The sequence below is a fragment of the Myotis daubentonii genome, chromosome 12 (assembly GCF_963259705.1).
Source record: "Myotis daubentonii chromosome 12, mMyoDau2.1, whole genome shotgun sequence".
Lineage (NCBI taxonomy): Eukaryota > Metazoa > Chordata > Mammalia > Chiroptera > Vespertilionidae > Myotis > Myotis daubentonii.
The window spans coordinates 57,309,130-57,321,565 of NC_081851.1; the positions used below are offsets into that span (position 1 = coordinate 57,309,130).

Below are 12,436 nucleotides of genomic sequence, written 5' to 3' on the forward strand. Positions count from 1 at the left end.
TTTTTTTAGAGATAGAGGAAGAGGGGGGAGAGAGAGAAACATTGATGCGAGAGTAGAACATTGATCGGCTACCTCCTGCAAGCCCCCTAGCAGGAATCCAGCCCCCAACCTGGCTCTATGCCCTGACCAGGGACCTTTCCGTGCATAGGAAAATGACCAACCAACTGAGCGACACCAGCCAGGGCTGCGTTACCTTTTGTAATATGCACTGCAAATATCTTCTCTCCTCTGTGGTTTGTATTTTCAGCCTTGAATTTTGACATCAAAGAAATCATAACATCTTACTGGCATTTTTTGTTTGTTTGTCTCATTTAAAAAATGTAATGATTTCAACTATCTAGGATAAAATTCAATGAAATAGGATGCTCAAATGGCACTTTTGGCCAAGCCTCCAAAGCTGAAACCAATGCGATAGTTGACCAGTACTCCCAAGTCATTCTGGACCTGCTAAGAGCATGTAAACATTTCTCATTCTCATGAACCCACTGTCTACCCTTCAAGTAGTATATGGAAGCTGAGGTAGAAAAGATGGAGGGGAAGAGGAAGGGTTTCTCCTCCCTCCACCTTCACATGGGGCCAAGGAGAAGTGTGCTCCTTCTCACCTCAAGCCAAATGAGAGGTGCCTTAGAAGGCCTTCCAGAGTTTTTCCCCCGGAGTTTCAGGAAGAAGAACATGGGTTTTTTGTGGGTTTTTTTTTTTTTTTGATGGCCAAGAACTCTGTTCTTTTTTTCAAATATTTTTTTTTAATTGATTTTTTACAGAGAGGAAGGGAGAGGGATAGAGAGTTAGAAACATCAATGAGAGAGAAAGATGAGAGAGAAACATCGACCAGCTGCCTCCTGCACACCTCCCACTGGGGATGTGCCCACAACCAAGGTACATGCCCTTGACCGGAATCGAACCTGGGACCTTTCAGTCCGCAGGCCGACGCTCTATCCACTGAGCCAAACCAGTTTGGCGAACATGGGTTTGATCCTTGCCCAACATGAAGGCTGGAGAATCTGGCTGAAGCTTCACCTGTTTGCAGGGCCATATTGGGTGTAAACGGGGCTTCCACTTAAAGGCAGCAAAAGGGATAATGTCCCAGGGAACAAAGTGGAATTTATAAAAAGCCTTGGCCTGGAATCATCTGAAAAGCAATCTTGCCTCCTTGCCCCACAACAGACGAAGGAAACACCAGCAGCTCAGGTCTGAGGAAGGTATCAGAATCTAACAGCCGGACAAGTATTGTCTCCATCTGGGAACTACAGTTGGGGTATGTGGAAGGAGGGGGTACTTCTGAGAAAAAATCTGGAAAGAGTCAGCGTTGGATAGTCTCCATACCCAGAGGGCACTGATGCCAGATGACATAGTACCAGGCATACAGGACTGTTTCCTGTTCTCCAAGTCCTCTTTTCCCCCTGGCACAGGGGAGAGAGGTCAGAATCAGCCCTAAGAAGTGTGGGAGGCAGTGTGCGAGGAGAGAAACAACTGATAAGGCACCTCCCCATCTCAGGCTTGGAAGCCTGAAGCAGGCCTGAGCTGGAGGAGTGGAGGCTTAACTCTGAACATGTTTGGGATTTTGAAATTGTCATTGAGAAGATTGCAGTTATATGATTAGAGGCCTCAACTGGACTCTTCTACAAATTCTCCCCTCAGCAGTTTCTATTCTGATGCTTAATTCATCTACTGAGTTTTCAACTTCAATTATTAAAATTGTCATCTCCAGAAACTGTTGGGCTCTTTACATATCTGCTTAATTGATTTTATCATCTTTTGTTCCTTGCTTATATTTTCAAGCCACTCTCTTATTTCTTTAAACACTTTACTAGTAAACATGTATTTCTGTTGGGCCTGACTACTGAATTTCTCAAGTTTTTGCACATCTGATTCTTCTGTTTTGTTTTTGTTGGTTCTTTCTCCAAGTGCCTTATTTCCTTGTGTTTTAGATCTGTTACTGTGAGCTGAATCATTGGCCTTGGCATTTTATCTGTGGGATTTCTTTGAGGTCCAGGCTGAAACTGCAGTCCTCCTGCCTATTGCCTGGGGAACTACTAACCTGAGGCCACTTCAAGTTCAATGATCATTTGAGGTTTTCAAACCTCACAGGGAGAACGCTTTTGGACTGAAAATCCATTTAGAGGCCAACTTGTGTTATAAATGTTCAGGGAGATTTTTTTTTTTTTTAAATTGATTTGAGAGAGAGAGAGAGAGAGAGAGAGAGAGAGAGAGAGAGAACAATTTGTTGTTCCACTTATTTATGCATTCATTGGTTGATTCTTGTATGTGCACTGACTGGGGATAAAACCCACAACCTTGGTGCATCGGGATGACACCCTAACCAACTGAGCTACCCAGCCAGGGCCATAGGAGACTTTTTTTTGGTCTTATTGTCCTCACCCAGTGTCAAGTTTAAGACACAAGTTTTCCTGCTGTCCACTTTTGAGCAATGTGCATTTCTCTTTGGGATTTTGGGGATCCCAGTGTTAAAGAGATCTTCTTATAGACTCTCCACTTGGGTAGGCACTATCTCCTGTCCCCCAAACTGTGCAGACTCAAAGTGGAAGCTCAAGGTCACCAGAGTCCTTCAGAAACGTTAAGGCTAAGCCAACTTTGGTGCTAAGCCAACTTTATCTCTTAGAATTTCTGCTTTTACTTTATTTTGGGCCTTGTAGGTTTTCTTGTAACATGTCAGTGAGCAACACATTAAAAAAATTGTTTTTCAATAATTCATTCAACATAAAAACCCCAAGTGGGGGTTCACCAAGCCCCTTACAGCCTTCGTCTATTCACAAACCTGTGTCACTTTCCTCCTGGGCACACATGCTTCCGGAAATCTGGACAAGACCCCTTTACACTTGAAGGAAATCAAAGGCCTTTTTGTTATCTGGGAGAAATTGGATATAATGCCTGAGAATTCTCCCAGGTGGAGACATCTACCTGAAACTGATGATGATGAATTAGGGTGACTTTCATACCTGTAGGTTGCTGAGCTCAGCTTCTTCATGAAACTGATCACACACGCCTCACAATTACGTAACTTGCTATAGATGCCTTTAACATTTCTAAAGAAACATTAAGAAAGTAGAGGTAGTGCGTCTACGTTATTGAAGTGATCCGCAGAGGAATGTGAGTTTGAGGCTGAAATGAAATGTAGCACTCATCCATTTGTATTTAATACCAGTAAAAGTTTGCAGCAGCTCGGCCAAACCAGCCCCCTCAAACAGACAGCATCAGGGTGGGGGTGTTTAGTGACTGCAGCTTCTCTAGTATCTACAGTCCCTTTCAGCTTCATGGATAGACCCAGGGTTGCGGGTTTACCCAGCCTTTTCCAGCCTCTGTGGGAGAGCATGATTGCCTGCTCAGCAGATCTGTGTCACTGCTTCTAGACCCTATTTCGTCGCCTCCCTTACAGATGGGTATAGTCTGAGTTTTGGTCAATGGGATGTGGGCAAAGGTTAGCCTGGCCCATAAAACTCTCCTGCACAGCCGAAATCGGTTTGGCTCAGTGGATAGAGCATCGGCCTGTGGACTGAAAGATCCCAGGTTCGATTCCGGTCAAGGACATGTACCTGGGTTGTGGGCACATCCCCAGTTGGAGATGTGCAGGAGGCAGCTGATCGATGTTTCTCTCTCATTGATGTTTCTAACTCTCCATCTCTCTCCCTTCCTCTCTGTAAAAAAATCAATAAAATATATATTTTTTAAAAAACAAAAAAACTCTCCTGCACAGTTAGTGGTGAGATACAGCTATTGGCCAAGCATGCTTGCCCCTGCTCCTCTCCAGTAGATGTAGCATGTGTTGACTCTCCATCTACTGGGTCTCTTTGCTTATTCAGACCTCAGTAGGGTAGGTTGATGCAGCAAAAAGATACAGGACACATGAACACTACATAACACAGAATTCAAATTATCTGTCCATAGTGCTGGTACCTTAACTCTAGTTACCTACTAAATTCTCTTTTTTCTTGCTTCTTGCTGTGGGTATAAAATTGATTCAATAAATCATGTAATTCTAAAACTAAAACCAACACCTGGCATGATCTTTTTTTTCTACCACTGAAACAAAGGAATCCAAAGCTCCAGAAGATGGCAGACCATGAGATGGAAGAAATCCGGGAGCCTGAGTTACTCATTTGCCAAACACCAATTAGAATTTGACTGAGAGAGAAATTAAATTTCTATTGAATTAAACTATTGAGATTCTACAATTTTTCTGTTACTATAGCTATTATATTAACAAATACAACCCAAGTCACCCTGAAATTCTAGCAAAATTGCCTAATGTGGTTATAAATATCTGCCTTTAGCAAGCTAGGTCACCTAGATCCAGCAAGTAGGATTTAGATATACTATTTTACTCTGTCACTAGTTACATATTGCTTCATTGTCCACAGGGGTTTTTTTTTTTTAAGTCTTTATTTTTTAAAAAATATATTTCCTCATTGATTCAGAGAGAAAAGGAGAGGGAGAGAGAGACAAAAACATCAATGATGAGAGAGAATCATTGATCGGCTGCCTCCTGCACGCCCCCCATTGGGGATCGAGCCCACAACTTAGGCATGTGCTCTTGGCCAGAATCAAACCTGGTACCCTTCAGTCCGCAGACTGACGCTCTATCCACTGAGCCAAACTGGCTAGGGCTGTCCACAGGGTTTTGATAAAGACTAAGCATCACAATCAGCATATTTTCATTGCAACTAGGTAACAATGATTAGTCCATGGCTGTGGATAGCATTTATCTATGAGGCCTAGGAGGGACTGGGCTAAACAAGCCTGGCCATGGCCCACCAGTTATACATATTGATAAACAATGTTTTTTACATGTAACCTGAATAACTTGGGTGGTCCCATATAGATGTGCCTTTGTGTGGTGTATCCCATTTTAAAAACAATACTCTGACTCTAGAAACCCTCAAGATCACATCCATCTTTACCCTGGTAAGATAGGAAAATTGCACAATGTTTTCTCACATTATGGTGTCAAGTTACTTAGTGGGGAAAAACAAAAGCCAATTCTAGCTAACTCAAGCAAAAACAAAAACAACAAACTAAATTATAAAGTTTAGCTTACATACTAAATTAAAAAAAAATCTGGTGAACCATAGTCAACAAACTGGCAAGAATTCCAGAAGGCTAGACCAGATAAAAACTCCAAGACCAAAACAGAGGCTACTTAACTTGTCTTCAAATTATCACACCATGGACTACTTACTAACTAAAAAGAGGAAAAGCTATTTTTACAAAGGAGAAATCTGGTAGACACCACCTTGAGGGATCTATTTAACATCACTAATAATGGGGCAAACTGATATTACATGTCTTCTGAAGTGATACTAGAAGGACACAATATCATCTATGTCAGCAGTTCTCAACCTGTGGGTCACGACCCCTTTGGGGGTCGAATGACCCTTTCACAGGGGTCGCCTAACACCATCCTGCATATCAGATATTTACATTATGATTCATAACAGTAGCAACATTACAGTTATGAAGTAGCAACAAAAATAATTTTATGGTTGGGTCACAACATGAGGAACTGTATTTAAAGAGCCAGAAGGTTAAGAACCACTGATCTATGTAGTACATTTGTAAAAATATTTAACTTGAAACTAATCTGGGGAAAACAATCCAGCAATTCCAGATTGTGAGACTTCTACAAGACAACTTGCTGGTAATCTTCAAAATTATCATCGTCTTAAAAGACCGAAGAATACAAAGGACTCCTCTAAATTAAAATAGACTAGAAAGACATGAACCTTGATTAAATCCTAGCTTGAAAAAAAAAACACAAACGCACTATTTTAAAGGGCATTTGGAGAACAATTTTAAAATTTTGAATATGTATTAGATAATATATGTGTCAATTTTAAGTTTCTGGAGCGAGATAATATTGTGGTTATCTATCAGAATGTCCTCATTCATAGGAAATATCTATAACATACTATCAAGATTTAGCAAAAAGTGAAGATAAGTAGGTAGGTAGATAGACAAAAACTGAGCAAGCAAATGTCACAAAAGTTAATGATAGGTGAATCTATGTGAGGGTATACAGGTGCTCATTGTACTATTTTTTTTTTTTTTAACTTTTTGTAGATTTGACATTTTTCAGAATGAATACTCCGGAAACTTGGTAAAAAACTATAGTGCTTCTAAATTGTGCTTAGGAATTTTTAAGGTGTGGGCAATAAATTATACTGGGATGGGTGTGGGCAACTACTACATTAAATGTTTCATGCCAGTCTCTGACAAAAGATGTAGCTTTTTATAGGTATGATAAAATTCAATAGAAAGGTTTTTAAAATGAGAGAGAAAGAAAATTACCAAAGGTCACATAGCTTACTAGTGGCAGATCTGGGATATAAACTCATGCTCACACTTTTGTTCTCTATGACAGCAAAACAGCCAAAAGCTTGCTATACTCTGAAATCAAATAACCCATTTCTCAATTTTGCAGAAGGCTAATCTTGAAAATAATTTCTAAATAATTGTTAAATTCTAAAGATAGTTACAGAATAAAAGGAAAAGAATACTTAAAAAATATTGTTCTATTAAGCCAAACTTGAGAGTATGTTTGGGATTTATAAGAGGATTTGAGAAGTTTAATAAAACAGTTATTTAAAACAAGAGAACAAGAGGCTCTTTGATATGGATTTAACAAGGGTTTAGAAATGGTTAGGAAAGACTCACTTCCAGGTACTCTAATTAATATGTTGGATTTGTCAGGGAAAATTAAGTGAAGTGGAGAACTATTCTGGAAAATAATACGATTTTATAAAATCCTATAATAAGAGACCTTTACATTTTTATCCCAATCATTCAAAATTCTGTTCGTAGACTTCTTCTCTTTCTTCTTTTTCAGCAAACTCATCTGCTCCCTTTCCTTTAACCAATAACTCAAAGCAAATGTCTCCTAAAATCTATGTCTCTGGTCTTAGCCTCTTGGAAGGCTTCACAGTACATTTTCAACTGCCTCTGGAATCGTGCTAAAGTATCCAGTTAACATCTCATACTCAAAACAAATTCATCACTTCTTCTTAAACTTTGGCCCTCCTTTAACTTCTCTGTTCCTGACATCATCATTTTCCCAGTTATCTGCTTTAAATCTTATAATGCTGTTGTCTTCTGAAAAACTTTTTTTTTTAATTGAGGAGAGACAGAGAGGGGTGGAGTGGAGAGAGAGAGAAACATCGATTTGCCCTTCCACTTATTTATGTATTTATTGGTTGCTCCTTGTATGTGCCCTGACTGGGATCGAACCCACAATCTTGGATGATGATCTAAGCAATTGAGCTACCCAACCAGGTTGGAATGCTGTTGTGTGTGGTTTTTTTGTTGTTGTTGTTGTTGTTTTGTTTGTTTGTTTTTTATTTAATCCTGCCTCCTCCTCTGCCATAGAGATTCAGTCACTTTCAAAATTCTGTGTATTCTAGTTCCACAGTGCCACCCATGTCTGCCCCATTTTTTCCCTTCTTTTTATCTATACTAATCACCTCTAACCCGGAGTTTATCAAGCAGGATATTATGAACATTTTGGACAGAATAATTCTTTGTTGTAGGGGTCGTCCTGTGCAGTGTAGGATGTTTAGCAGTATCCCTAGCTTCTATCCACCAGATGCCAATAATACCCCTCAGTTATGAAAATCAAAAAATATTTCCAGACATTGCCAAATGTCCCCAGAAGGGCAAAAACACCCCCAGTGGAGAACCACTGCTCTACTCTAAATGATTGTCATCGCCGTCTATTAGGAACATCTTCCCATCTACTAGGAGTCCCACCACCGATTTGTTCTAGACACAGCTACTGATTTACTCTTCTTAAAGTTTAGCTCTGATATTATTTCCTCGTCCATAAACATTTAATGGTTCCCTAGTGCCTACAGAGTAATGCTAATATTCCTCTGTAGGTTTAGCATTTAAGCCTACCTACTTTATGGCCCTAAATTACATCTCAATTCTATTTCCCACTGTGGCTTTGTATATTCCTTGTTTCAGCTTTGTGATCTCTGAAACTTAGCTTATGAGACTTATTCATTCATTTATTCATCCAGGAGTAGATTCACAATGGTCTGGACACCAGTTGTTATGGCTGGCCTAGCATTCCCTCTACTTCTTCCAGCAACAGAGTCTCTCTTTGTGTCGGAGACCCTTTCCATGAGGTTCAGGTAGAGCTGATTCATCATTCACAATTCTAGAGATGGGGAGACTGAGGTTTATAAAAGTTAATGAGGAAATTTAGATGTGGGGGAAATTTGGTGCATTTTCCAATTGTTTGACACAAGCTCACACTGCTAGTGAATCAGAGCCAGGATTTGACAGCAAGCATTTTCATCTGAGGGTACATTCTTGACCACTATGCTACACTTACTCTCCGTTACTTAAAGAAAACGGGGGATTAATGATATGATTGAAACCAATTGGAAACATCCAGACCTATAGAGAATTTTAAATAAAAAAGTATTGGAGCCAAACTGATGACATATGCTGGGGAGCAAGATCTCAAATGTTTCAGAGAATAACAGCCGCTTTTGTACATTTGAAATTAAGGAGGGAATGAATGTACATGGAGATGGGAGAAAACAAGGTGGGATTGGATTGCTGGATAGTTAATAAGATTGTGTGCTCTCTTGAGGGCTCATACCCTATTTGAGGGGTATTACTTCTGGCGTTTCAAAGGTGTATTAGCCTAGATGCCCAAGAACAATGGACAGGGCTGGCTCAAAACCTTTCACTAAGGAAGTTATGGGCTTGGGGTGTGACCATCCACCATGCCCAGTTAGGGATTTTTGATCAGATCACACTGTGAAGTTACTGCCCATTGAACCCCTTTTTTCATCCACAGGGGCATCACTATCTCAGCTGCCAGAAAGCTCAGCCCATGCTTGTGTTGCAAAAATATAATTAAAAACAAAATCTCTCAACACAGAAAAGTTCTCCACAATGGTAGAAAAATGGAAAATTTTAAATTTGAATAAGCATTAAATCAGAATGTAATGCTCAGCACAAGTAACCCTCCATGGGAATTGCACAGAAAGAAATGAATCTCTGTCTTTTATATGGCTACCTGGAAACAGCTCATTGAGTCTATTTAGATAGATTTTGCAATTTACAGTCAGGTGACAACTTAGACCTAGCTCCTCCCAGGAAAGAGGGAGACTGGGTTTATCTTCCTTGGTGATTATACTTCAAAGAGATGGCTCCCAGGCCCTCAAGGAGGAAACATTCCTGAGTTATGAGACTGGCCAGAGGATTAGTTCCCATTAAAAAGATTTACATACATTTGAAAAGACCAGAGAAAGAAATTCAGAAAGAAGAGGAAAAAGAGTCAAGTCTCTTGGCTCATTTTTAGCTGAGAGAAAATTTGTATTTGCCCTCACATTTGTTGAAGCATTTAAGAAGGTCAGCACATTTTCTCTGACTGACTTTATACATTATAACTTCATCCCATTTATTTATATTTATTTTCATGTTGCTTTGTACATTTTTTCAAGTCCTTTTCTTGGGCTGACTATATAAACTCACAATGTCTTTGCCAAAAAGAAGGATTCCATTCCGTAAATGTTGTGAAATGATTGACAGCTTTCTGTTCCAAGAACTTGGGAGCAACAAGCTGTTGAGGTTTAATCCATTGACAACCAGACCAGTGTCAGGCAGGAGCCATGTTCTTGGGCCCAAAGATAACAGATGTGACTCTTTCTCTTAAAGGGGTGGATAAAAAGAGGTCACATGCTAACCTGATTCACTCAGGGAAGGCCTGTGTAATGGCCTTGCAAACTCAAGAGACCTAAAGTAACCACAAAGAATGGTCTGAAATGAAAACTTTTAAAATTAAAAAGCAGTCTATAGTGGGTAGTCATGTCCTAGGCCTACATGTTCCCTGACAAAGATCAACTTTGATCTTTACTGAGCCTATTGTCTTTGCATCTAAGATAACATTCCTGTGGAATGTCAGGATAACTTGTAACTTCCCTTTCTCCCAAACCCTCAGGGCAAAACAGGATCCAGCTACATCTTGGAATGGAAACTCTGGACACTGGTTTTGCTTTCAGCTCTGCTGAATCCCCAACTGCACATTTTCCAGGACTGGATTAAAGAAAATGGGACTTTGGAAACCGAGGAATGTACTGATTCTCCCATGGGGGCCTCCGGAATTGCTTATTCCAGCAGCACTCCAAGAACCCCACTCCCACTAGCAATGGAAAAAGGCCATCCACGCATTTCTCTGATAACAAAACCCACCACTTTTCCTTCTATAGGACGATGCTCCAACCAACTGAACAACACCAGCCAGGGCAGCAGGGATCTCACTTTAAACCTTTATCAATGAAGTCTTCATTAATTTCCTTTTTTCAATTAATAGCTTTACTGAGGGATGAAAGGTCCCCAAATGATTGGGAGTGTGGGGAAGTTATGGTAAATCTGGCAATTCTGAAGGAAAAATAACCACTCTAGACTGCTTGCCAAAGACAAATTTCAGCTACCTCTCTGTTTTGTTGAGGGCCCGACCTAAGAGTAGAATGGGCTGAACCAGGCAGTATTTACAAGGTTATTTCTAGGTTAAATTTCTATGAAAATAAAACTTGTTTTCTGCCCCCCAATGCCTCTGCATTGATTTCCCCCCTCCCTTCAAAGTCCCTACCACCATTAAGCTGCTCCTTCTTCTTGGCCTGCTATCCTGGCTGCCTCTCCAGGGCAGAGCCATGCAAGACCTGATTCTTTTTTTTTTTTTTTTTTTTAATATATTTTATTGATTTTTTTACAGAGAGGAAAGGAGAGGGATAGAGAGTTAGAAACATCGATGAGAGAGGAACATCGGTCAGCTGCTTCTTCACACTCCCCACTGGGTATGTGCCCGCAACCAAGGTACATGCCCTTGGCCAGAATCGAACCTGGGACCCTTGAGTCCGCAGGCCGACACTCTATCCACTGAGCCAAACCGGTCAGGGCAAGACCTGATTCTTCCACCTTCCTAATGAGGAAGAATATAGGGGGCAACCTGGGGGCAGCAGGGGGTGGGGCGCGGGGGTGGGGGTGGGGGTAGGAGGGAGGCCTAGCAATCCGAATCTGTGACAGTGACTGGTGTCCTAGTGCAAAATTTTTAAAAAATATATTTTTATTGATTTCAGAGAGGAAGGGAGATGGAGAGAGAGATAGAAACATCAATGATGAGAGAGAATCATTGATCGGCTGCCTTCTGCATGCCCCCTACTGGGGATTGAGCCCACAACCCGGGCATGTGCCCCCAACTGGAACCGAACCTGGGACCCTTAAGTCTGCAGGCCGACACTCCATCCACTGAGCCAAACCAGCTAGGGCCCTAGTGCACATTCTTGTTAGCCTATAATTAAGTCACTGGCCCTTCCATAGGCAATAGTCTGTTCTGGGTACTCCCAGTTTGCAGGGGCCACGGGCCGGAAATTTGGCAGCTTGGCCAGGGTGTGTGTATGTGTGTGTGTGAGTGTGTGTGTGTGTGTGTGTGTGTGTGTGTGTGTGTGTGTAGCTGGCACCATGCAAACCAAGCATTTACATACAATCTAACTTCCCCATTCCAACTGACTCAGGAGGGGCTAACTACCACAAAAGCCTGGTAGTTAGGAAACAGATAGGAAACAGAGAAATTTAGGAATATATAAGGGGTGATCTCATCGTATTAGCTGTTCAGGCTTTGGATCTTCGAATTCCCTGAGCCAGCAGCGCTGCTTTAAATAAACGGTTTTTCCTAACTCTCGAGTACTCCTTGTGTATTTTCTGGTTGCCTGGTAAATTCTGCAACACTACCTTTTTACTCTTCTTTTTTCCCCCACATCAAAACTTACCTATTTATTTACTCAAGGACCTGATAAATCAGGAGCTAAATAGAGCCCTTAGAGGGTCAAGACCTAGTTTTACTGATTGTTTCTCCAGCATCCTGACATATGGTGACTGTACAAGGGTGATTTGCAAGTGGATGGATGCCAGATATAGAAATATATCTTAGCCCTGACCGGTTTGGCTCAGTGGATAGAGCGTTGGCCTGCAGACTGAAGGGTCCCGGGTTCAATTCCGGTCAAGGGCATGTACCTTGGTTGTGGGCACATCCCCAGTAAGGGGTGTGCAGGAGGCAGCTGATCGATGTTTCTCTCTCATCGATGTTTCTAACTCTCTATTCCTCTCCCTTCCTCTCTGTAAAAAATCAATAACATATATATATAAAATGTTAATAAAAGGTACTAGCTTAAAATTCCCCTATCAGCCAATAATGTGGAGGGAAATATTTTGGGGGAAGGTAGGCCTTCTATTTCTCATGTCAAGGTCAGGAGAACTACCAACTTCATTTGTAAGACCAGCCCTGATTGTTCCGAGGCTGGAAGTGACTTGGTCACTGTCTGAATCTGAGTAATAAAAAAGAAAAGACATTAAATCCCCCTGAGGTTTCCCATATGGCAGGGGGGAAGGGAAGTCAGGTAGGAAAGTCCAC

At 41.1% G+C, this 12,436-nt stretch overlaps 1 long non-coding RNA gene across 3 annotated transcripts in view; it reads right to left on the bottom strand.

Annotated features, from left to right (window-relative positions):
- The window catches only part of LOC132213414 (uncharacterized), a 106,912-nt gene that overhangs the window by 10,347 nt on the left and 84,129 nt on the right, over positions 1–12,436 (bottom strand). For 2 of the 3 annotated variants that reach the window (XR_009447987.1, XR_009447986.1), the window contains exon 6: positions 2,958–3,044. The exons of the other annotated variant lie outside the window; for it this stretch is intronic. This is a non-coding gene — a long non-coding RNA (uncharacterized LOC132213414). The remainder of the gene's footprint in view (positions 1–2,957; positions 3,045–12,436) is intronic. 3 annotated transcript variants of the gene reach the window in all.